The sequence below is a fragment of the Erpetoichthys calabaricus genome, chromosome 17 (assembly GCF_900747795.2).
Source record: "Erpetoichthys calabaricus chromosome 17, fErpCal1.3, whole genome shotgun sequence".
Classification (NCBI taxonomy): domain Eukaryota; kingdom Metazoa; phylum Chordata; class Cladistia; order Polypteriformes; family Polypteridae; genus Erpetoichthys; species Erpetoichthys calabaricus.
This window is the reverse complement of record NC_041410.2, coordinates 17,324,408-17,351,215: the sequence shown is the minus strand read 5'-3', so window position 1 is coordinate 17,351,215 and position 26,808 is coordinate 17,324,408. Positions and strand designations below refer to the sequence as shown.

At 42.6% G+C, this 26,808-nt stretch overlaps 1 protein-coding gene across 5 annotated transcripts in view; it reads right to left on the bottom strand.

Annotated features, from left to right (window-relative positions):
- The window catches only part of LOC114645223 (protein unc-13 homolog C-like), a 742,812-nt gene that overhangs the window by 313,934 nt on the left and 402,070 nt on the right, over positions 1-26,808 (bottom strand). The window lies entirely within an intron of this gene.

The following is a 26,808-nucleotide window of genomic DNA, read 5'->3' as shown; positions in this document are numbered from 1 at the left end:
TTATTACGAGAGAAAGGAAATCTCATTTTTTCTAATGTGTGGTTATCACTTGCTCAAATAAAACACGTTAATTTACTACAATAGCGGCAGCGGCCGATTCAGAGCGCTAAATGTGCCAGTTCATTAGAAAGCAATTCCGTTGAAAATATTATGTAAAGTGCCAAAATACACAAGATAATGAAAGGAAAACAACCATGTTTGAAAAGAAACAAAACAAATGATCAACTGAATGTCCGTATAAATTGTTAGTTTAATGTATGCTTCAGTTATTAATAATTGAACACGTTGCTTACCACCTCTATTGAGATCAAATTCAGCACACTTTAGTAAAAATAAAACCACACATTGGACTATCCGGCGGTGGACACACGATGGAAAGTACTGAAGAAAACATGGCGCCTCGATGGAGTCAATCCCAACAGCCTCTCGAATAAGACAGGATTCTAATAGTAAGCAGAACAGCCGAATTTCATTTCACATCCTGTTTTGCAAAATCGCCCCTTAATCTGTTCTTACGTGTGATTTCAGGATTGTGAAATGCGGAGCTCAGTAAAATCGTTATGATTTCTTGGTGATTTTAATGTTCCTTTTGGGTGGAAAGCCAGGAGTATTGCTCCCTAAGGGTTATTCCACATCTGAGGCTGCTGTCTCCTTCCTCGGCCACCTTCTAACGTTGAGGTCGCATCTTCCTTAGTTCCTTCCATTTGGCTCTCGTGTACTGCTTGCCTGAACATTCACGTAACCAACTCCGCCTCACGCTGTTCATTTTGGGTCAGAGCCTGAGATCTGAATCCTATTATGTGAAATCATCCACTGCTGAATTCTGCTCTGTACTTGAAATATTTCGATTGTACTATTGTATTCTATTGAGGATTACTTGTGTTCTGTTCTGTACATTGTATTTACCCCCTTTATGCCCAACCAACCTGGAAAGGGGTCTCTCTTTGAATTGCTTTTTCCATTTTTTCTTGTCTTACCTTATCTTGTCTTTAAAGCACTTTGAGATACTTTTTGTATGAAAATGTGCTATATAAATAAATGTTGTTGTTGTTGTTGTCTTCTTAGAAAGTCAAGGCTGGGGGGCTGTCAATAGACAGGGCCTGTTACAGCACATTGTGGCACTCCTGGTGTGATTTTGGGCTATACAAAAATAAATTGTATTGTATAACACCATCTGTGCTCCCTTCTTCTAACTACTCTCAGAAACGTGTGCTTAGGGTACACCTTCAGGGCTCTGAATAGGTAAGCAATACCACCCCAGGTTGAGAGAGGGCGCTGTTGTTAATACTTTCTCCCTTTTCACCCACAGTTTAGTGGGACACCGGCTGAGTGATGAGTGGTCTTATTTTCGTATTGTCTGTCAAAGCTCTGCTTCTTCCAGTTGTGTAGCATAAAGACTAAGAGGCCACCGGAAGTAGACATTCATTTTTGACCCGCGACTAAGACAATCAGAGCTCCCACTTAGAAACGCTTCTTTCTTTTACTTGCTGTACCTGCCATATTTTGCACCTGCATGCTCATTTTTCTTTCCAACATTTTCCAAACACCATCTATAAACAGGATTATCATGGCGGTACCCCAGCTCTTTCTCTGTCTCTTCTCTTTTGCTCTTACGCTACGTAAGCTGATCCAAGACAGGATACTTCCAGAAAGCTGGTAACTGCTGTCAAGTGTGCACACCAGAGGGTTGCCTTCCAGGCTCACCTAAAATTTATTGAACCACCCCAGTGACAAGAGGGGGTAGCTGTCCCTAACAGTCATGTCTCCTTTTTCTCTCCCAGCTTCGAAAAGCCGCCCCTTGAGGGCAACAAAGCCAGAGAAGCCCTATCCCAGGGGTACTCAATCACGGTCGTGGTAGTCCGCAGTGGCTGCAGGTTTTTGCTCCAACCCAATTGCTTAATAAGAAGCACTTACTGCTCAAGTAACACTTCTGCTTCACTTTAGTTGTCTTGCTTGTTAAGATTTTGAATCCTTATTGCTTATTTTAGTCTTAAACAGCTGTAGTCTTGGTTTTTATTTGCTCCTTATTTGCAATAACATGCAAATGACAAAAGAGACCAGCATTTCTCCATTTAGCTTGTTACCATTTACACTTCTGTATTTATCGTGCACTAATTGGTTTAATTAAATATTTGGAAGGAAAGGGAAGAGAAAAAAGTGAAGGACTAAGAATCACTCATCCATTTTAGCGTTCAGATCATTCGGATGATATCCTTAGAAAGAGGAAGAACATCCAGGATATGAAAATGACCTGACATAGCAGAGTAAAAGCACTTATGAGCCATGAAATTAAATTATTGGCAAGAATTGCTTTCTAATTAAGCAACCGGGTTAGAACAAAAACCTGCAGCCAAAGCGGACCTACAGGACCGTGATTGAGTACCCCTGCCCTATCCCCTCTGGTCCACTCGGTATAAAAGTGAGACACTCCCGGAAGGTGGCGTCTCATTTCGGACCTGACCACCATAAAGAGCATGAGAGAGAGAGAGAGAGACAGAGAGAAGTGCATCCTTTAAAGAGTACCATTTCAAAAGAATTGGTACTCTCTTTATTGTTGGAATTAAATGGGGTTTTGCCCAGTTGGCACCCGAAGCATGTGATTTTTGACCTCCCTCATCATTCGCCCCACTACACCACATACCACTGCCAATGAAATTTAGCAGTGTAGAAGCACATGTGAAGTTCCTGCAGGTAACTGCTCTCGAGCCATGTCCCCCTAAAGAAGACTGGCCTAATTCCATCCTCTTTACATTGTGTATGAGTGGGGACCCAAAAATTCAAGCAATCGACCAATAGCATGGGAATAGGGTACAGTTACCAACTATGCCGCTAGCTATCACATGCCTTTAAACTCAGCCCCATTGTTTTGTACCTGATGAGATTGAGCGGCTTCTTTTATCTAAGATCCTAGAATACTTCTGGTGGTTGGGCATAGCCTGTTAGAAGCACTTCCGGGTCGACTGGAAGTCCCTGAAAGTAGGGACTATGAATCCCAGCAACTCCCCCTGGCTGCCCCATAGAACTCCACAGGTCTGCCATATGGAAATGCAGATCCCAGCATGACCTGCGGGCATTCTTGTAGGAATACTAACCCAGGGAGGCTGCCATCTAGCATGTTGGTAGAGAAAATATACAGCAATGTTCACCTCCCTTGATCCTTCCATTGCACTTGTCTCCCAGCAGGGTGAGGATCCTTGTTCAGTCCTGGCTGGTATGTCAGCCCATGTGTACCATCTAGTGAGATGAGGTTAGGTTAAGAATGTCAGTGAGGGGTGTTCAGCCATATAAATTTACCAGTGCAAGCAGCCACTTTAGTTTTACTCCTGCTCAATACTCCATCTCTCTTCGGAAAGCATTACAGAAGAACATTTATGGTAACAAACACCGCGGCATGTTAATGTCATCGCCAGAATTTTATGGTCACTGTTACTGTATTCTGTGTGCAAAAATGATTTATCACCTCATCTTCTGTCTTTTGCTAATTCATTCAGGGTGGGCTTGTGCGACAAAACACGATCAGAGCGGAGCGTTAATGGGAGAATTTAAAGTGCGGGATGGAGCGCGACGCTCGAGTCTGATTATGCACTTTATTTCTTTTCACACAAGTGACATGAATCAAAAGCACCCAACGCGGGGCTCACAAATCAAAATAATAATTAAGGAGGCATTCAGTAAGAAATGGAGGCGCTAATCAACAATACATAATCAAACGACAATCAGCATGAGATAACCATCCATTTATCATTTGGCCTGCTTGTATAACGAGTTGCCCTGACTGATGACAAACCTGACTGCAAAGTACAAGAAACCGGTGAAGGGGGACAGTGGGAGGGCCACCTGACTCGGCCCACCAGGACCACTCCGGAGCTCTTCATAAATAATGGTGGCGTCTTCTCTTTTAATTATAATTATCTTTAACTGTACCTGTTCATAATTCATGTAAAGTGTGCAATGTTCTCCCATTCTTGTGTGGCTTTTCCTGCTTGTAGTCCAGTTTACCCCTCATTTCCCCAAAAACATTGAGTTAGGTTGGCTGCATGTCTATTGGTGGGCTTTGTAATGGTTTGAAGCAAGAAGATGGTCTCCCTCAAAATCAAAGTAAATTCAACCACATTAACGTATCAGGAGAGATAAAACGACGAAACTCTTAGCTCAAAATGTACTCACGGTGCAAAAAAGACTTGACGTGTACGCGGTCTGTGGTGCAGTGCAGTTTTTAAATAAATAATCATGTCCCGAGCATGTGTCGCTGCTTGGCTGATTGCGCACTCAGGTGCAAAATGCGAAGGGATGAGTCAGGTGCCCCATTCGCACCTCGAAGGTAGAAGCATATGTGACAGCGCGGGTCAGCCCCACACTACCAGTTGCATCCCAGGAACTTCTAGAACCCACCACCGGTGATAACATACATGAGGGATGAGCCAGCGGATGAGGACACAACACACAAAGCAAGGGGTTGGTGAAAAAAGTGCTCAAGTGCAATCACAAACAAACAGTATTCAAAAGGGCAGTGCTCTAAGCTCTTCAATAAATAAATAATCCAATAAAAAGAAGGTGTTCAGTGGAGGTTAAAATTAATCAAATGAATAATCCTTACAAATCAAGTCCCCGGTGCATCCCTTTGAAAACGTACGTCTCCTCAGCTAACCCCAAGTGTGTCACTGCAGCCTAGAAGGCGACTAACAGGCAGTTCTGCCCACTCTCTGCTCCTGCTCCTAGGCTCGGACCACTGCAGCCTCTTGTGGCTCCTGCAGGGCACTAGGTCATGCCTCCGACTCCCGCTGCCAGGCTCACGACCCTGCGGTCCATGGCTACCCCACAGGACACCTCACTGAGCCTTCCAATTCCCGTGCAATCCCGCTGCCTCTCTCTCCGGCCTTATGCGGCGAATCACTCCAAATGAGCAGCACATCACTCTCCAGGTCCCAGAGCACTCAGCCGGAGTGACCTCCTTCAGCCCCTGAACATCAGCCGCACAACCCCCAAGGGAATTCCACCCAACTGCCTGCCTTCTCTCTCTCCTTCTCATTCACCTACACCTGCTTCCTCCACCTCCTGCCTTCTTCTCTCCTTTCTTCCGATCTATCTTTCTTTTTCCTCCTGATCGGTCTCCTTTCCTTTTTTATCTGACCTTCCTTGTGCTGGCTCTCCCTTATATGCCTCAGTGGACGAGCACCTCAATTGCCCCGGAGAAAGTTGATGAAGCAATTGAGACAGACTCTACCCTCATGTGGACATGCAGCTCACCCCAATTACTTCATCAGCCTCCCACAGTCTCATGAGCACGCACACCCACTGAGATCGGGCAGGCCATTCAATTATTTATTTATTTAAAATTTGGCTGCCTTTCTCTATACCACAGTGTATCACACCTGTGCCCAATTAGGATACATAACAGGAGCCTGCCTGGCAGAGAGGGAATGGAGGATGGACAGAAAGGACAGAAAGACAGAGGTTAACTCTTTGAGGGCTGAATATTTTTTCCAATAAACAGAGTTTTCAGAAAAGCACACAAAGCAACAGTTTCACCCAGAAATCAATATAAAACGTCTGTTGCTGGGTGCTGCGCATTGGGGTAAGGGGTTTGGGGGGGTTTGGGGTGGCAGTGTCTGCAGTGCATCACAATCTGGTTTGTACCATTTGTCATCGTAAGTGACAGTCCTCTCAGGTGAACGATGCCATAGATGCGTCGGCTACACGAACCCGTTCAGCAGCACTGATCAGCTGACGCATATCTGTGAAAAAATCCTTGAAGGGATGGTAACGCCACCGGACACGGGATTTATCGCAAAAGTGTGGCAACCGGTAAATCATTTGCCGTCTGCGCATGTATACAGCATTCAAAGTTTACAAAACACAGTTGAACAAGTGCAATGGAAAGCAACCCCTTTATGTCCGCCATGTTGGAATAAGGTTTTCTTCCACGAAGGGTGATGAATCTGGGAATGAGCGGGATCCAATCAGGGAAGGGTTCTGTGAAACATGCTAGCCAATCAAAATGCAATCAGAGTCTGCGTTTTGGAAAGTTGACATTGCAAAGCCAATGCCGGTGTTTTCAGAAGTGTACGTCTCTGAAGGGCCTTTTAGGGGGGGTTTAAACACGTCGGGTTAGTGGGGCAGTGTAGACGAAAAGTGCAACTGGACGGTAACATCTGTACAGTGGAACCTCGGTTTGCGAGCATAATTCGTTCCGGAAACGTGCTCGTAGTGCAAAGCACTCGTATATCAAAGTGAATTTCCCCATAAGAAATAATGGAAATCAGATGATTTGTTCCACAACCCAAAACTATTCATATAAAAATGATTAATACAAAATATAAAGTAAAAATACATAAAACAAATTAACCTGCACTTTACCTTTGAAAAGAATCATGGCTGGTGTGAGTGAGTTTCTAAACTCTTGTGGGATTCCACCCAACAGGACGACATGCGGAAGAGCGTCCCAAAGCAATCGCAGTCTCCCAGCGCTGTAGCAGTTCGCTGTAAAAGCGAATCTCAAAAGATCGCGGACATGCTATAAGCGCCTGCCGTCGATGGGTGATATAAGGAACAAGGAACATTATAAATGTGCAGGGCCCTGCCTGACTGCTGTGTCTGTTTCAAGCTGAATAAAGCTGGTGTCGACTCAGCTTTGTGTCTTAGTTGCAAGACGGGGACTCGCACGTCACAGCACACATGCGCACGTGAGCGCACACACACACACGAGCACACGCGTGCGCACACACAGTCACAATGCTAATGCTGTTGTAAACAGTATACGCTCGTACGGATGTTTACTATGAGTGAGGCACGCCGACTCAGACAGAGAATAGGAGACGATTGCCCACAATCTCGCAGCGAGAAAGAGAGAAGAACCATCAGCTCAGTTGTGATCACATGACGCTCAGCAGACAAAGAGTATACATACTACTCGTTTATCAAGTCAAAATTTATTAAAAATTTTTGCTCGTCTTGCAAAACACTCGTAAACCAAGTTACTCGCAAACCGAGGTTCCACTGTATATTTTTAAGTGAGAACATCAGTAGTGTGGAAGCAGTCGGACCCTGATCCCCCCCATCCACCCGTCTCCACTCTATACTCTTGACTCTGCAACTCAACCTACAAACCTCTCCTGTGATCTTGCTCCACTGGCTTCCCCACTTCTCCTGTCAAACTATTTTAAAGAACGTCAGAAATTTGTTCTTAACTACCAATTCACACAACTTCAAGTAATTCATAGCCTTTAGCCCTTCTCCCCCTTAAATGTCATCTCAGGGGGTCTCTGTCTCTCCTGATTCCACTTTATAGTCATTTACAGTATGTTCCCATGGTTTACCCGACACCTTCCTCCATATGTTTTGTCTTCTCTTTCCGGTAACAGATAAGTGCATTTCAATCCTTGTTTCTGTCTGCGAACATCAGTCTGATTCATCAAGTTCTGCTTTTATTTTCCTCCTCCTCTCACCATTGTGAACTTCTCTGCCTTGGCACTGTAGCAGCTAAATTACTTTGTGCCCCTCGATGGAAGTCTTCCAAGCTTCATTCTTTTAACATATGGTGATCTTCTTTTCTTCATCTAATTCTTCTGGCGCTGCCTACCTCTTGGATTAATGAATCATCCTTAGAATCCACTGAGAACTGGCCCACTTCAGTCACAACAATGGAAATTCAATTATTTGGGGCCCACTGACGTCACAGTCTCGGCGTACTTGGGTTCTTCTGGCGGTGTGTACTTGATTGCTTTTGATGCCTGATTACTTTCCTCCTCTTCATCTCTGCATTTTGTTAAATTTGGACTCTGCTCACAACTATCCAAAGCTAGGATGCCAGGCAATGAGTTTCAACTTTTTTTCAAATGACAGCATAATGATATCACACCCACACAACATTACATGTCATACCCCCTTGACCAGGGACATGAATCTTCTTTTTAATTTGTGTTGTTCGATTTACCCAAGTGATCTTCTTCTTCTTCCTTTGGCTGCTCCGGATAGGGGTTGCCACAGCGGATCATCTTTTTCCATATCTTCCCATCCTCTGCATCTTGCTCTGTCACATCTCCCACCTGCACGTCCTCAATTTCCCCAAGTTTACAGATATAATGTCTAAATCTACAAATCTTTGGTTAGCAACTAGTTAAATAGGGAAAGGAACATCAAATAGCTAGAACTCTCGCTTTGTTTTTTGACCTCACTACTTTTGACTCTCCTCTTGGTTTTTGACGATCATCTCCCTTGTTGACTTCCTGGCATTCTGAACTTTTGCCTGTTCTCCGAGTTCACAACAGCTTGTTTCTTAAAATCGTATTACACATGAGAAGTAAAAATGTGAGGTTTGAATACACAATTGGAGGTCTGAAAATCAAAAGTACCCCTTATACAAAGAACTTAGGAGTTGTAGTGGACTCGTCATTATCAACTGGCAGACAGTGTTCAGAAGTCATTGTAAGAGCCATTTGTTAGTTATTTAGGTTAAGTTGATAGAAGTATTGTCTTAGTTATTCTCAACATTTGCCTATATATTAGTGCATAGTATATGGGGGGTCCTATTATTACCCCCACAATCTAAACTGAAATGGAATATTCTAACTGTTTCTTGTCCCTCTGACTACAGATTAGTCTCAGTGAGTGACCTGCCTTGCCGTAAGTAAATCATGGAGGGCACACCGTTTCAAACCGTGCCCAGTAGTATGTAACATAACGGGCTCTAGTGAGCGTTCAGCACCGTACGTTTAGAACGTACTGAATGTATTAAGTAAAGCATAGGGAAGTAACTCATCTTTAAGCATAGAAAACAACTGAAGTTTAACAAGAAAAAGTTTAAAGAAGAAACATTTCTTCATTTTTTGACTTTTATTCTGCGTGTCTAGCAATTTTTTTCTCTGTTTTTGTGTGAACTGTTTGCTTTGAGTTTTCACTAAACCTTATTTAAAACAAACTTCATCTGACTCAGAATTTTCTTTTGGTACATGTTAGACTCACATTTGATCCTGCCTTACCTACTTAGCAGATACAGCCATTAAGAAGACAAACAGAATGTCAGGTTATATAGCACCTTGATGTGTGGAGTACAAGTCACAGGAGGTTCTGCTCAAGCTTTATAACACACTGGTGAGGCCTCATCTGGAGTACTGGGTGCAGTTTGGGTCTCCAGGCTACAAAAAGGACATAACAGCACTGGAGAAAGTCCAGAGAAGAGCGACTAGGCTGATTTCAGGGCTACAGGGGATGAGTTATGAGGAAAGACTAAAAGAGCTGAGCCTTTAGAATTTAAGCAGAAGAAGATTAAGAGGAGACCTGAGTGAAGTGTTTAAAATTATGAAGGGAATCAGTCCAGTGGATCAAGACAGAGACATTAAAATGAGTTCATCAAGAACATACAGTGGAACCTCGGTTCACAACCATAATTCGTTCCAAAACTCTGGTTCTAACCCGATTTGGTTGTGAACCAAAGTAATTTCCCCCATAGGATTGTATTTAAATACAATTAATCCGTTCCAGACCATACAAAGTGTATGTAAATATATATTTATTTTAAGTTTTTAAGCAAATATAGTTAATTAAACCATAGAATGCACAGCGTAATAGTAAACTAAATGTAAAAACATTGCATAACACTGAGAAAACCTTGAACAACAAAGAAAACTAACACCGCAATAGTTCACGCTATAGTGCTACCAACTGCTGGCTAAAAACACTTTTTTTTTTTAAATGAGTTTTAAGCACAGGGAAAGAAATGAACATTTGAAAAAATCCGTAATTTAATAAACCACCAAGAAAAGTAACATTGCAACAATGCACGCTACGAACCGATCGCTGTAAACAGAAGTGAAAACAAAATCAAGCCCAGTGCATTCTTTAACTGCCTTCATACCTTATGCGTCCAGCTCTCTCTCTCACTCGCCTGTGTGTGTCTCTCTCTCGTGTGTGTGTGTGTGTGTGTGTGTGTGTGTGTCTCTCTCTCTCTCTCGTGCACGCGCGCCTGCCTCTGTCTGTCTGTCTGTCTGTCTCTCTCTCTCTCTCTCTCTCTCTCTCTCTCTCGTGTGTGTGTGTGTCTCTCTCTCGTGTGTGTGTGTGTGTGTGTCTCTCTCTCTCTCTCGTGCACGCGCGCCTGCCTCTGTCTGTCTGTCTGTCTGTCTCTCTCTCTCTCTCTCTCTCTCTCTCTCTCTCTCTGTCTCTCTCTCGTGTGTGTGTGTGTGTGTGTCTGTCTGTCTGTCTGTCTGTGTCTGTCTCTCTCTCTCTCTCTCTCTCTCATGTGTGTGTGTGTCTCTCTCTGTCTGTCTCTGTCTGTCTCTCTGTCTGTCTGTCTGTCTCTCTCTCTCTCTCTCTCTCTCTGTCTCTCTCTCGCTCACTCGCGCCTGTATGTGTGTCACACTCTCTTGCTCGCTGCACAGGAAATGCACAGGAAGAGACTGAACATGTACAAATCGAAAGGGAAACTGGCTTGTTCGTATACCGAGTGTGTGGTCGTGAACCGATGCAAAAGTCTGGCGAACTTTTTGGTTGTAAACTGATTTGTATGTGTTCCGAGACGTTCGTGAACCGAGGTTGCACTGTAGTTGGAAACTTGTTAAGGGGAAATTTCACACAAACATTAGGAGGTTTTTCAAGAAACACAGACACATGGAATAAGTGACCAAGCATTGTGGTAGACAGTAGAAATTTAGGGACCTTCAGTCCTCGACTTGATGTTATTTTGGGTGAATTAAGTGTATAGGACTGGTGGGCTTTGTTGAGCTGAATGGCCTATTCTTGTCTAGATTGTTCTAATGTTCTTAAAAGCAATAAATGTTCTGGTCTTCTCACAATCCTTCTTGTTCTGAGATTGTCTATTAATTCCGAGAGCATTGCAGATACTGATGGGTGCTGTCACTATCAGCAATATAGCGGGAAAAACAGTACAGAAAATGCCAGTGCCCGTGAGGTAAAATTGATTAAAAAATGGTGACGTCACCAAAAAAAGACTGAAGAAGGTGAAATTATAATGTAGCGCTTTAATCAGACGGTTTTCTCAATTTTTTTCACAGATTGACCTACATCAATTGATTGACTCTTTAGGTCAATTTGGGGATTTTGGGAGAATTATGAAGTTGGTGTTAGTTTTTGCACTTAAAGTAAATCTTAAAGTAACCTGAAGTAAAAACTTAAAGTAAGTTGAAAGTTTTTTATCACATTTCCATATCACCATCTTTAGATTCTGTTAACATCACTATTTCATGATACTGTTGCCAGGTTATGGCTCCTGCTTGCCAGGGGTGTAGTCACAAAGGTCACCACATCACGTGAAGGTTTCTAAAGGTCATCTCTGGCCGTTGTTTCCTATCCGGGTTTCACAGATTAAACCTTTCCTTTGCAATTTACTAAAAGCTGTTAATTTATTGACTTCCCCGGAACAAATTTCTTGCCCTGGTTTCTGATTCGTGAATTTCAGTTTTCCTCCTCAGCTCCGACAGAAGATCAGTTTGATTTATGGTTTGGACCTCAGCTTGTTACTTTGATTGACGCTTATCTCCCGAGGTCCTTTTCGTTTTTCCTTATTGTTTCTCGTGAGTCAATGTAGATAGGCACAAAAGTCAAGTCCAGAAAGTAAAGAAAGATTAAGCAGGGCTTTAAACAAGAAACACAGAAAAACCTCAGTAGAAGTCCACTGTCTAGACAGAGATACATACTGAACACAAAATAGCCTCAGAGGACCTCCAGGTAATTACTGTTGTCAGGCAAAAGCAAGAGAGAAGAGAAGGGCTGGTTAAGCATTAGAAATGCAACATGGCAAAGGGTGTGCATGAGAAGCAAATTCTGAACAGGGCCAGTTATGCACCACCATTAAGTTAGTAAGATTCTGGGAAAGGATGAACCTGATTTGATTAAAGAAGAACTAAACATTCCAGAATCTCTGTTCACTTGTACAAATGCAAAATGTTATAAACAGAAGAGGTAAGTATCCGGAGTTGCACATGTGAATAAAGAAGACAGACTTTGACCCAATTCTGTCTTTGCATAAAAGGGAAAAAAGCTCTGAAGATGCAGGAAAGCAGCGGGCATTCATAATAAATGAGTCTGATGCTCACAGGAAGATGAATGAAGTCAACCATTTTTTTCCCCCCACTGTTATCAATGACTGCAACTGAATAATATCTTGGGCTTAAGCAAAAATTGGTGAAAATGTTGAAAAAAAATGACTGCACTTATTAATTCATTGCTTATTTTAGGCAAAGAGCACATTATTTTATCTCTACTTCCTCACGGCATTGAATTTTATTTACAACTTTGAGCCTGTTCCTTTTCTGCTTTTTCTCTGTAAAGCAGTGCAACATGCCATCTATTAATAGTTGTCTCCTTTTTACTCACTGAATTATGTCCTAGACATCAACCCGAGACGTTCCAGTGAGATGACTCATCTGTCTACCATCCATCCCTGACTTGAGGGCAGCCTGCAAAACTGAGGACCACCAGATCCACCCGACTACGCCAAAAAAAAGACTTGGCAATCTGCTACTGGGCCTATTTTTATAGAAGATCCTGCTGCATATTTCGAATGGGACTTGTTTCAATTTCAGAAACACTATTTGATTAAGTTCACCATCTTTCTTTGTAAACTTCTTTTCTTCTTATATATCACAGCTTATTCTTCACCTCATATAGTTTTTCAAACTGCTGTGATGCTGATAAACCCATATCTATCTATCTATCTATCTATCTATCTATCTATCTATCTATCTATCTATCTATCTATCTATCTATCTATCTATCTATCTATCTATCTATCTATCTATCTATCTATCTATCTATCTAACTATCTATCTATCTCTCTCTCTGTCTCTCTGATTTCTTTTTCTCCTGCATCTTTGCCAGCCTGGTGCACACCTTAATATGTATGACTGAACATCACCACTCAAAATGAGAAATGTTTCAAAAAATCAATTCATGTGATGCTTGACTGTCTGATGTCACTTTCAAAATGGCTGACTGCGACCTTCAACGTGTTGCTGAAGAATTGGAATCCCTAGAGATACAGATTCAACAGCTCCTTTGCAGAAGAAAGCATCTCAAAGATCAGACAACTTGCCTCTTATAAACTTCATCGATGTCCAAGGTCGATTTGGTTACCCCTACTCACCCCGGGGTAAGTCAACTTTACACCGACTCCTGTTCTGGATGACGACCGAACCTGGCAACATCGACAACGGAAGCAGGGTCCCAAGCCCAGGTCATTTCCACTTCCTCATTCTAGTATTGCCTCTCACAACATCTTCGATCCTCTCCACTTCCCTGCCCTGCCTTCAGACTTTGTTAATGTGGTTGTTATGGCAGACATGATCGTGCACCACCATAATTTACGCTTACATGACGGTAAAACGTTTGTGTTGTATTTCCCTGCTGCTCGGGTTAAAGATGTAGAAAGAAGAGTTCCAATAATCCTTGAAAGGATCAGGACTCTGAGGATAATTGTAATCCACATTACATTGACAGTCAGAACTCCTGAAGATGAACTTCAAATCTCTTCATTAAGATCCCAAAGAACCATTGTATCGTGTCCCCTTGCCATGATGCGTAGATCAGATGAAACCTACAGTCGACTCTTGGCTCTAAACTCATGGTTGAGAAGATTCTGCATGAGGTGAAACATTGACGTCATTGCCAACTGGGACCTCGCCTGGGAGAGACTTGCCACACAGTATCCAAACAGATTCGGCACCGGGGTCCTCTCCAGCAATATCTCAAAGGTAGTCTTTCTTCCTTGACTATCTTTAGCCCTAATGTCCACTATAATCTTGTGTTAGGATGTAAGAATTCTGTAGTGGGTTCATCTATAGAAGTGCATTACAATAACAGTCTAACTAAAGTCTAACTAAAGAGCCCATACAAGGCGTTATAAACACAAAAAACTTAACTACCATTTCAAGCTGCTGCAACACTCTGACTCAGCTCTGCTCTTCTAAGACCTTCAATGTGGCTTTAGTAAATATTAGAACGTTAACCGCTAACACGAGGTTGGGGGTGTGGGAAGTGGGTGGAGTCAAAAGAGATGCAACTGAACAGGGTCGTCATCTTACGGGCCTCACGTCGTCTCAGGTCACTGAATCTGTCCGAGGCCTAAAACTGTCCTGACTGCAGCTGGACTCTATTTGAGTACAGCCTCAAAAATGGACATCTATGGCAGGGTGTGCAGCTTCACCTCCAAACCCTAGAATTCCTGTCGTGAACCCGTGTGCTAGACAGTCGTTCATTCGCCAGGCTCCTAATAGCAGCTATAATGCCTTGAGGGATCGTGCTGAAAAGATGAATTAGCCTTGGAGAGAAGCGGCGCATGTGAATTTAAAGCATCTACTTTGATAAATCATTTTATTTACACTAGCCGCTCAGCAGCCGGAGTATTAATGATGGCAGCCTAGTGTCACAAGAAAGCATACACACATCTTAAGGCTAAAAATAAAAAATATATAATTACCGTAAAGACATTTCTTAGGGTTAGCTTTTATCACATTTAACTGATGCCTTATGGGTGATGCTTCCAACAACAGCTGTCGACAACTAATAGAGAATGAAGACCTGTTACGGTAAAGTCCTTCAACACAAATTGTGCCTTTTTTTTTGTTCATGCCCCTTTTACCATCAATATCAAATTTACGCTGTGGGCACTTCCAGAACAATGCAGCTCCGCTCGACTGTCACACACAAGTAGGTCAGATAGATGGGGTTTTCCTTCATGGCAAATTGCTGGGATGTGACACTAATCATAATTACGTACCCGCACGTAGCTGACTGGATGTGTAAAAAGCCTGCAGATTGTCTACTGTATAACTCCGTCTTCATGTGCACCATATGCAGAATATGCGGTGAGTGTGTATGAAACTAATTAACACAGTTAAATGAGCATATCCATCCACTCATCACTCCATCGTCACATCTCCCTTGCCTGGAGACTTTACTGCGTTTGATAAGCCGGGCAGGACGGATGAGACTTTATTGTGCGCAGCAGCAGATTTCAGCAGTTCGAGGCCGGGTGATGTAAATAAAAGGCAAGGATTTGATGAGACGTGTTAAGGCACACTGTGCTCTCCTTCACTTTATTTCTTTCTGATACTGCAGTCTTTATGTAATCAGAGCTGAAAAAGAACTACGTGATTTATGAGAATGGTCTTTGCTACTTATGTTAAGCGTACATACTGTTATTTAATTAAAGAAAGCAATGATGACACCGCAGTGATTGGACGCATCACTGGCGGGGATGAGGCGGCCTACAGGAGGGAGGTGGACAGTCTGGCGTCATGGTGTGAGGACAACAACCTCACCTTCAACACAGACAAGACGAAGGAGATGATAGTGGGCATGAGGAAGGAGAGGAGACCTCACCGGCCACTGTTCATCCGAGGGCTTGAAGTGGAGAGGGTGAGCAGGATTAAATACCTGGGCGTCTACATCAGTGAGGACCTCATTTGGATACTTAACACCACACAGCTGGTCAAGAGGGCTCAGCAGTGGCTGTACGTTATGAGGAGGCAGAGGAAGTTTGGTATGTCAACTAAGATCCTCGGCAAATTTTACAGCTGCATTGTTGAGTGCATCTTGACCAGCTGCATCACCGTGTGGTATGGCAACACTACCGCTATGGACCGCAAGCGCCTGCAGAGAGTGGTAAAGACTACTGAGAAGATCACCAGGACCCCACAGCCCTCTCTGCAGAGTATCTACAACTGTAGAGTCCGAAGGAGAACTGCCTCAATCCTCAGGGATCAGGGATCCCAGCCACCCCCAACACAAACTGTTCACCCTTCTACCCTCAGGCAGGAGGTATAGAAATATGAAATGCAGTACCTCCAGGCTAAAGAACTCTTTCTTTCCCAAGGCCATTAGACTCCTAAATAACTGACTGGAGTTTATAACCATGGTCCACCTCATTCTATCGACCTCACACAACTGTATTTGACTTGTCCATCACACACCTACCTACCTGCACAATTACACTTCATATTTCTATTCTGTTTTTATACTTTGTGCTGCCTCTGTTACTTATTATCAACCTGCTACTTATTATTTATGTTTATCTTTATACGTTGGTTTTGGTGTGGACAGCAAAGAAAGAATTTCATTGTACAGGGAAATAAGTTTCCTTACTGTGCACATGAAAATAAACTTTGAACTAAACCTGAACAAACTACATAAAAATCATCTCAGGGCCCTGTAACACGTATGACGTTGAGTCTGTGCCTTCCGCTCCTCCAAAAGAAGAAAATTAGTCGTCAAAGGCCCAACTAAAGAACTGAAAGACTATTGCACTATCCCAGTGTCTTCTGTTTGGCTGTTTTTGTGAGTACAAATGATACTACAATGGATATTAGGAGTAAAAACTGCATTTTAAAGCAAGGTAACGATATCCTTTCTCTTGTTTCTCTTGTCTTGATAGTTCTACTAGTGTGTGTGTGTGTGCGTGCGTGCGTGTGTGTGTATATATATATATATATATATTTATATATATATATATATGTATATATATATATATACACAGTATATATACTGTATATATCTATTATAATAAAAAAATCCTGGGATGAGACAAGACTTTTTTAGAGAGATGCTTTCATGTCCTGCAAGATGCAAGATTGTGCCAAGAGATTTAACCAGGTCCAGAGCCGGAAATAAAAAGACAAAGAGTAGATGACAAAGTAGATCATCATAAAGAATTCAAAAACGTTGGTGCGATACACATTCAGAGCAAGTTAGAGATAATGGAAGTACAGTGGAACCTCGGTTTGCGAGCATAATTCGTTCCGGAAACGTGCTCGTAGTCCAAAGCACTCGTATATCAAAGTGAATTTCCCCATAAGAAATAATGGAAACTCAGATGATTTGTTCCACAACCCAAAACTATTCATATAAAAATGATTAATACAAAATATAAAGTAAATACATAAAACAAATTAACTTGCACTTTACCTTTGAAAAGAATCATGGCTGGTGTGAGTGAGTTTCTAAACTCTTGTGGGATTCCACCCAACGGGACGACACGCGGAAGAGCATCCCAAAGCAATCACAGTCTCCTAGCGCTGTAGCAGTTCTCCGTAAAAAGCGAATCCGAAAAGATCGCGGACATGCTATAAGTGCCTGCCGTCAATGGGTGATACAAGGAACAAGGAACATTATAAATGTGCAGGGCCCTGCCTGACTGCTGTGTCTGTGTATAAATAACCGCGCTGTTGCTGTTTCAAGCTGAATAAAGCTTGTGTTGCTAAAGTACTGAGACTCAGCTTCGTGTTTTAGGGTGCAAGACGGGGACTCGCACGTCAGAACACACACACACACACGAGTGCGCGTGAGCACACGCACACACACACACACACACACACACACACACGAGCGCGCGTGCACACAGTCACAATGCTAATGCTGTATTAAACACTATACGCTCATACGGATGTTGACTATATGAGTGAGACACGCCGACTCAGACGGAGAATAGGAGACGATTGCCCACAATCCCGCAGTAAGAGAGAGAGAAGAACCATCAGCTCAGTTGTGATCACATGACGCTCAGCAGACAAACTACTCGTACTGCAAGACCTCGCTCGTTTATCAAGTGAAAATTTATTACAAATTTTTGCTCGTCTTGTAAAACACTCGTAAACCAAGTTACTCGCAAACCGAGGTTCCACTGTACTAAAATTCGAAAGTCTCCAAAAAATGAGAGTAAAGATTGTATTAGAGCAAACAAATGGAAATTATTACTTGGTGAAATAACGGAACAGCGAAAAGAGATCGAATATATTGCTCAGATTTAAACTTTAAGTCGGAGACTTGTAGATCGTCTAATTTGTGTTGCTATCAAGGAAAAGCAGTGTTTCTTCCCAATGAAGAGGCGAATCCGCGAAAATGAAAAGATTTTTGTTTGGTGAAAGTGAAATCCACATAGGTGAGCGGCAGAGATGTAAAGTGGCTGGCGTGTAGCGCAGGCCGGGGGGGTTGGCGAGGAAAGCGAGCAGGGGGTAAAGCCCCCTATATATATATATATATATATATATATATATATAGTGGCCACCGGGGGCACACCAGCTCCCCACCCAACAGAAACAGACATTAGGCACAAGTCCAACAATACATTGACTTTTTATTCTGTTGTGGGAAACACTTCCCTGTAGTTTCCCACTAGCCAGCACACAGTACAAAGCACACAGCACTTTTGTCTTCTTTGGCTTCTCTCTCTCTCTCTCTCTCTCGTTCAATCTGTCCACTACCGCTTCTCCTCCAGCAAGATTCATCTTCTCCCTTCCTCCTGACTCTGGCTCTCTGATGTGAGACAGGCAGCTCCTTTTATCCAATCCCTGGGAGTGCTTTCGGGTGATATGACATTGCAGCTCTGAAGCACTTCTGGCTAAGATTGGAGCCCTAGGGAGTAGAGACACCCAAATCCTGCAGCTCCATCTGGCAGCCCCATGGGACCAAACAAGACTGTCCTCGGGACTACAATACCCGGCATGCATTGTGGTCACCCAGATCAGAGCTTGGGCTCACTGCCCTCTAGCGTCCAGGGAAAGACAAAGCCCTGTGTAAGCTGTTTCCCCCTGTCCTTCCATCTCGAGAGCAGACTCCCAGCTGTCCCTTACAATATATACATTATATACATTATATACTGTATGTAACCCAGCCACAGGGGATGCAAACCAGTGTGTTTCTTCATTCCTGTCCCAAGCCTGGATAAATGGGGAGGGCATCCGGTGTAAAATTTTGCCAAATCAATATGCGGACAACAATACAAATTTCCACACCGGATCGGTCGAGCCCCAGGTTAACAACAACCACCACCAGGGCTGTTAGCCAACAGGGTGCTGGTGGAAATTGGGCTACTGTTGACCGCAGGAGAAGAAGAGGGGGGAGAAATGGTTCCCGTAGGCAGGAGGAGAGGAGGAAGGTAAAGAGAGTGGAACTGAGGGTAGGAACTTTGAATGTTGGCAGTATGACTAGTAAGGGGAGAGAGTTAGCAGATATGATGGAGAGCAGGAAGGTTCATATATTGTGTGTGCAAGAGACTAAATGGAAGGGGAGTAAGGCCAGGTGGATCGGAGGTGGATTCAAATTGTTCTATCATGGTGTGGATGGGAGGAGAAATGGAGTAGGAGTTATTCTGAAGGAACAGTATTTCAAGAATGTTCTGGAGGTGAAAAGAGTGTCAGACAGAGTAATGATTATGAAACTGGAAATTGGAGGTGTGATGATGAATGTTGTTAGTGCATATGCACCACAACTTGGGTGTGTGATGGGTGAGAAAGAAGATTTTTGAAAGTGAGTTGGATGAAGTGATGAACAGTGTACCCAAGGGACAGAAAGTGGTGATTGGAGCAGATTTCAATGGACATGTTGGTGAAGGGAACAGAGGAGAGTCAATAACCCCTCCTTGTCTTCCAGTCGCCATCATCAATCTTGTGCTTTGTTGGCATAACAGAAACACTGTGGAAATTGCTAAACTATAGAAGTGTGACCACCGAACAACTATTTTGTTGCAAATAGTCAGCAAGGTCACACAAAAAATGCATGAAGAAGAAAATATGAAAATTCATACCGTGAGCCAGAAAGCAAGAGACAAAAACACGCAGCAGAAACACCCATCTTCTCCAATAAAGAAGAAATTCAGACGACACCAACAAAATCGTGACGGCCTAATTTTGGGACATGAAGGGTCCTTTTCTGGCCAGTGCAATGCACTACTCTACACTTAAGAGAGAAACTGTGTCATGCATGCGCGTCCAAGGATCTCCTCGTGGGCTTGATTGAGGTACTGTATATAATAACCCGCCGGGTCGAGAGGGGGCGCTGGTGCTACCATTCTCTTCCCCTTCTCTCCCTACAGCACTGAGAGACCACCCAGTGAGAGTGCTCCGACCCTTCCAGTTTGTGCACTATAAGAAGCCCAGAAGTCTTTTTAGGACAAGAGCAACCCGCTGGACGGAACTCCTGTGCACGACCCCTAAATCAGTGGCAGAGAGCTGAACCTGTCCTTTTTCTATTTTTGCCTAACAGCTTCAACCTGACGGCAAGCGTCGTTTCCTTTGTTCAGCCTTTTTTTGTCAATTAAATGGTATGAACCAGTTGGCATCCCAATTTTAACCTTTGCAAGACCTGTCATCTCTGTGCCCTGGCACAATTGAAACCTGCAGCAAAAGAAGAGCAATGCTGTCGAAAAACTGTCCCATCACTGTCACGTCTTTGGTCCATGTGGTCGCAGGTTCACCTCTGAGGATGAGGTTAAGAAAGCAGGCTGAAGTATGAGAGTGCCCTGTCTGGGGTTGATGCGTTTAATTGCATGTAGTGCTGCCAGGACAGACTCCTCAGTTAGGCACATACTCTATAATTAAGGATGGATGGACACAAAGATGACCAATTTAAAGAAAGCCTAAAACAAAATGCCACCTTTTGCCAGTATCAGAGCGTCCCGGCCCTAACTCAAATGGCTCCGTCCCTGACCTTCTCTCCTCACCTGTTTGTTATCTCTGATTACTCCTGTGGTGCATTATTTCTGCCAAGGTGTTGTCTTTTTTTTTTCTTCTTCTTCCTTTCACCTACTATCAAAGTAACACAAGCAGACAAAAACACAGTGTTCGTCTCCCAGAGTGTATATTCAGCAGACATTAAGCATTTGTTACTGTACAGTTTGGAAACATGGCTTGTTCATTTTCTATAGTGTTGCATTATGTCACTGAGAACCCAATAGATGTCACCGTGTTTGTGTCCTGTGATGCAGTGCTCAATATCCTGGGTATGAAGGGTAATCTATCTAAAACGGAGCCGGCTACCACTTATTACATTCTTAGAAAGGAGTCAAATAAGGTAAAAAAAAAAAAAAAAAAGGGCAAAGAATCTGTGCCAGTTTGGATATCAGTAATGGAGTATGGCACCTGTGTATGAACCAAGTGACACCAATTCCATCACAGAGTGAAACTGGAAGTCAGAACGTTAGTGTGGACCAGAAGACAAAACACAGCCATCTCCTTGAGCTTTCTGTATTGCATTCTATTCCTGTATATCAGTTTTTAAGGATCAGAAAACACAATTTTTCCATAGTTTTTTTTTTTATGGTTATATATTTTTTTAATCTTCTGATGCCATCTTTGTTTTCTCAGGTGCTGCCATTTTGATCATTAGTTGCTATGGCATTGCAATGCAACACTCTCAGAAGCGTGTGATGCTGATGTCATCATTACGATGGGATGAAAGGTCACCACCATGCACTTCTTGGTCATCCGAATGTGCAGATAAATCTCAAATAGATTCTATGTGCTGTTCCTTATGTTTATCATTAGCATTACAGACATGATGGGATACAAGATCAGCACGATCAACTTCCAGGTTCACCGGAGTTTTTGGATAAATAAATTAAAAACAAAAAAAAAATTTTAATCCTGCATATTGTTCTTAATGTTCATCATTAGTGTGATAGACACGATGAGATAAAACGTCAGCATCATGCACTTCGTGGTCATCTGAGTTTGCAGATTAATTAAAAAAAAAATCCTGCATGTTGTTCTTAATGTTCATTTTTAGTGTTACAGACACAGTGAGGTGTAAAAGGTTGTCACCATGCACTGCCTGGTCATCCGAGTTTGCGGATAAATTGTTCTAAAAGTTTATCACTAGCACTACAGAGTTGGACCGCTCTCAGATGGTTTGAGTCGTACATCTTGGGCAGATCATACAGCGTGTCCTGGCGTGGAGAGTCAAAGGCACATCAGACAGGCACAGGGGAGCCCCAAGGACTGGTGCTATGTCCTCTGCTTAACTCTCTGTACACCACCTTGCTGGTCTCCATCATCCAATCCAATTTGTTTTCTTATCAGTGAAGTGCCGACGATACACACCTGTGCTTGTCGTTACCTCCGGTGGACAGCACAGTATTAGCTCGAGTCTCTGCTTCTCTTACTGATATCTCAAATGGGATGAAGGACCACCATCTGCATCTCAAAATGGCAAAAACCAAGACCGGCCAGCCAGTCTGTTCAACTCCTCATCACTGTACAGCTTGGCTCACTGTCACTAACACCCACCAGGTCAGTCTGTGACCTTGCTGTGGTGATTAATGAGCAGCTGTCTTTTTCTGACCACATATCTACAATTTACAATTTATTTTTGTATAGCCCAAAATCACACAAGAAGTGCCGCAATGGGCTTTAGCAGGCTCTGCCTCTTGACAGCCCCCCAGCCTTGACTCTCTAAGAAGACAGGGAAAAACTCCCAAAAAAATCCTTGTAGGGAAATATGGCAGAAACCTTGGGAAAGGCAGTTCAAAGAGAGACCCCTTTCCAGGTAGGTTGGGCATGCAGTGGGTGTCAAAAAGAAGGGGGTCAATAAAATACAACACTCAGAACAGAACAAATCCTCAATACAGCATAAAAATGAAAATTTTAGAAGTACGGAGCAGAATTTAACAGTAGATGATATCACATAAGAAGATTTGGATATATTTAGAGTCCTGGAGACCTCATCCATCAAGCTGCCTCCCCCATTTGGCCATTCCATGGCTGAAACAGCGCTGAGCCAGCCAATCCGATGAAAGGACCCCTCCTTCCCATGATTCCTGCGATCCTCCATCAGGGATGACTTTACCTTAGGCAGGCAAAACAACTTGACAGGTGGGCCGTGGCACCAAGTGCCACATTTGAGTACTGAGAATCTACTATATCTACCGTTTCTTATTCATGCAAGTTCACGCTGTACAACATCCACAAGATCAGACCTCATCTGACAAGAGTATACAGCAAAACTTCTGGTCCAGGCTTTGGCCTTATCCTGTCTGGACTACTGTAACTCGCTTCTGGCAGGAGTACCCACATGTGCTATTGAACCGGTGCAAATGGTCCATAATGTAGAGGGCCATCTTGTATTTAACCAGCCGAGACAGGCACAAGTCACTCCTCTCTTCAGGTTGCTAGACTGGCTCCCTGTAGCAGCACACAGAGTAGTCAGTGGGTCAGCACCAGAGTATATGGAGACACTGGTGACGTGCTCTACACCCACACCCAGGTCTGCCAGGGAACAGAGTCTGGTGATGCCACCTTTGCGTGGTATCAAGTCTAAATCCAGATTCTTTTCCTGTGTAGTTCCTACTTGGTGGAATAAGCTGTCCACCTACATCCGAACTGCTGACTCCCTCATTGTATTTAAGAAGCGACTGAAGACCCATCTGATCTGTGAATATCTGTCGAATTGATTGGGAAAAAAAACACTTTGCTCTGCGATCTTTCATACTGTTGGTTGATTTGTTGCTACATTAAGGTTACTTGCTTTATTGATTGTTAATCTATGTCTGTAAACATGTTAGTTATTACATCTTTTCACTTGTGGCAACCAACTTTTGTTACGTGTCACACTGCACTTGCTGAATAAACAGGCCAGAGCCTAATGTTGCCTGATTATGTTTACCTCTTTTATAAGTCGCTCTGGATAAAAGCAAATAAATGTAAATGTTACAGACCCTTTTCCTCCCTTCAACTTTGATTTTGGGTTTAGTAATTTGATTTGATGAATGATAAGATAGATTTTCAGTATGGACTTTTTTTCTGGTATCTTCACGCTTCTTCTACTGGGCACTGCCATTTTTCGGAAGTTTGCCCTTTGTACTTTCTCATATATGAAGTATAGGGAAAGTATTGTAATCGTCCAAAGATTCGATGTCGGGATTTTGATTAATCTTGATGTTTTAGACCTCCCAGAGTCTGATTTACTTTCTCGTAGGGAAATTATTGTAATAATCCAAAGATTTGATGTAGAGATTTTGATGAATCTCAACATTTTAGACCACCCAGAGTCCGATTTACTTTCTCATAGGGAAAGTATTGTAATCGTCCAAAGATTAGATGTCGAGATTTTGATGAATCTCGACGTTTTAGTCCTCCTAGAGTCCGATTTATTTTCTCATAAGAAAAGTATTGTAATCGTCGAAAGATTCGATGTCAAGATTTTAATGAACCTCAATGTTTTAGACCTCCGAGAGTCCGATTTATTTTCTCGTAGGGAAAGTATTGTAATCATCCAAAGATTTGATGTTGAGATTTTGACGAATCTCAACATTTTAGACCTCCCAGATTCCGATTTACTTTCTCATAGGGAAAGTATTGTAATCGTCCAAAGATTAGATGTCAAGATTTTGATGAATCTCGACGTATTAGACCTCCCTGACTTTCTCTTATATGAAGTATAAGGCAAGTATTGGAATTCTCCAAAAATTCGATTTCGAGATTTTGATGAATCTCAATGTTTTAGACCTCCCAGAGTCAGAAAATTCCATTTTCTGGAATTATGTCTATGTGTGTGTGTGTAAACATGATAACTTGAGTACGCTTTCTCTTAGGTCAACACAATTCTGCATACAAGTATTAGTGACAAACTGTAGATTTCTATCAACTTTTGGACTATTTACGTTAACCAGAAGTGGTACTTTACCTTTTATTCATACAACTGCAGACTCCGATTTATTCAACTTTACTTTTATAATAATTGTTCAGTATATTACTAGGGGGCTCCGCCCCCTGCTCGCTTCGCTCGCCAACCCCTGGCGTTGGGGCATGACAAAGAGTGAGATGTATGAATTAGATATAGAATAGTGTGCAGGTTTGGATGATGCCTATATAAATACAAAATAGAGTGTTTGGCATAGAGTAATGTTTTATTGGAATATTTCTCTGTATACAACATTAGTAGTAAAGATGGTGTCTTGTCTTTGAATGAGTCTTCCTTGGCATGGATCATTTTTAATTTTAACTTTAATGTGAGATGAACGTCGAACACATGAGAAGGCAAAATAAAGTTGTCCATGTCCAAAAACGGGTTCAGAGAGGTAGATGCCAACCTTGTCCATGGTTTGTCCTTGTGATTTGTTGCTGGTCATGGCAAATGCAGGTTTAATGGGGAACTGTCGGTGTTTCAATGTAAAAGGTAATTCTAGGTCAGAACTCGTAAGGTCAATTCCAAGAATGAGAACAGTATTGTTAGCATGTGAATCTGAAAGAACTGTTGCTTGAATAACTTTGTGTGTCATGGTGTTGACGACTAACCGTGTGCCATTGCATAAACCCTGTTTAGTGTTAAGGTTTCTTAATAGCATGATTATTGTTCCGTTTTTAAGGGTAAGGTTGTGTTGTGGTCATCCGTCCGGGTTAATAGTGTTCAAATATTCTAAGGGGAAATTCAGATGTTCATTGTCGTCATCAGAGTCAACTTTGTCACAGCTTAGAAAGAGCCGTGTCTCTCCAGGAAGTAATGAAATGACCTGGTTATTAATGTGATTAACATTAATATTTTTTGGACATAATATAGTGCATTGTGTTAACCACATATGCGAAAGCAGTATGGGCCATTGCCTTTTGGTGGCCTGATATGTACTCCGGTAGATGCAAAAGCAAATGAACTATTGTAGGATCTAATGCAGTTCATAAAGTTTTTACTTTCAGGCACATCCTTAGTTAGAAGCTTCTGTAGATATTCAGGATATGAATGTAAAGAAGGCAGTCTAATCTGCCCCTTTTGACAACAACGTGTAAATTCATTATTTGTATTGCCAGTTGTTTCTTCTGTGAAGTTAAGTGAATGACAATGATTGCAAATGACATTCATTAATCCCAATGAATTTTCCTCAATAGTGGACTCATTATTGAAAGCGTTGTCAGCCAACTGGCGTAAGCGTTTAGCAGACGTCTGGTGTTGATGTCTGCGACGGGCATGTTTTGCTTGTGGTGTTTGAGTGCCGCGTTGTTACATGTCCATTATTTGTGACGCGCTATTTTTGAGTTTTAATTGATCCGCCTCCGCTTTGCGCAAAGTCCGTTTCACTCTACGTCGTGCATTGTTTGTATCATGCCTTGTCCGTTTTTGTATGTCGGTCAGTTGAGCTTTCTGCTTTTTGAGTCCTGCTTGCTTGTTTTCTGGCCGGTCATATGCGCGTTGCTTTGCTCCATTTTTTGTATGTCTGAGACGCAAGCTCTTTCTTTTGAAATCGTGCTTGTTTTGATGCAGCACTTTGAGACGCGCGCTGTATGCATCTACGTTCAATGTGTCTGTTCATTTGGGCACGTCTCTGTAACGGGGTTACTTGAGCTTTGCGTTTTTTGATCCGAGACATTTTTTCTCACGTATTTTCCGAAGCGCATTGTATGCGCCGCCGTGTATTCTTTTTGTTTCATTCGTGTTCGTGTGTTTGGTTCCGTTATCCGATCCGAATCGTTTTGTACCCGTGACCGTGTATGCATGACTTGTTTGTTCCTCAGCGTGCGAAATATGTATAAGTATTAAGGAGGATCGCAGTCACTGTTAATATGGAGCCTTTTCTCCAGTTGAACAGTTAATAGTGCTTTATTTTAATGAGATCCACCTATGCTGCCTAGTGTGAAGGTTTTGAGATGACGTTTCTTTAATATGGACGTTTCCTTTAGATATGTGGCTTTGGGTGTCACTTCTTATTGATTTGGGGGGGGGGGGTGTGGGTGAGGATTGTTGTTGAGCGAGCGTCTTCTTTCGTTTTGTGTTCCAGGGGCTTGTTGAATCCCCCTCTTTGTGTGTGTCCCGTCCGTTGCTTGTAGGGTGTGTGGGGTGGTTTTGTGTTCTTTTTTTTTGTGTTCCAGGGGCTTGTTAAATCCCCCTCTTGGTGTGTATCCCGTCCGCCCTTTCTTGCGCCTGCGCAGTACGTCTTTTTGCAGCTACGGCCCATGGCCGGATGTGCCTCCGTCCATCATCCGGTTTAGCATTCTCGGTTAGTAATATGGATTGATTTGATTTGATTTGTTGTTGATGGTTCTTTAATGTACATAATCTAAAAATATAATCATTGTCAGCAATTGAGGAGAATTCCTA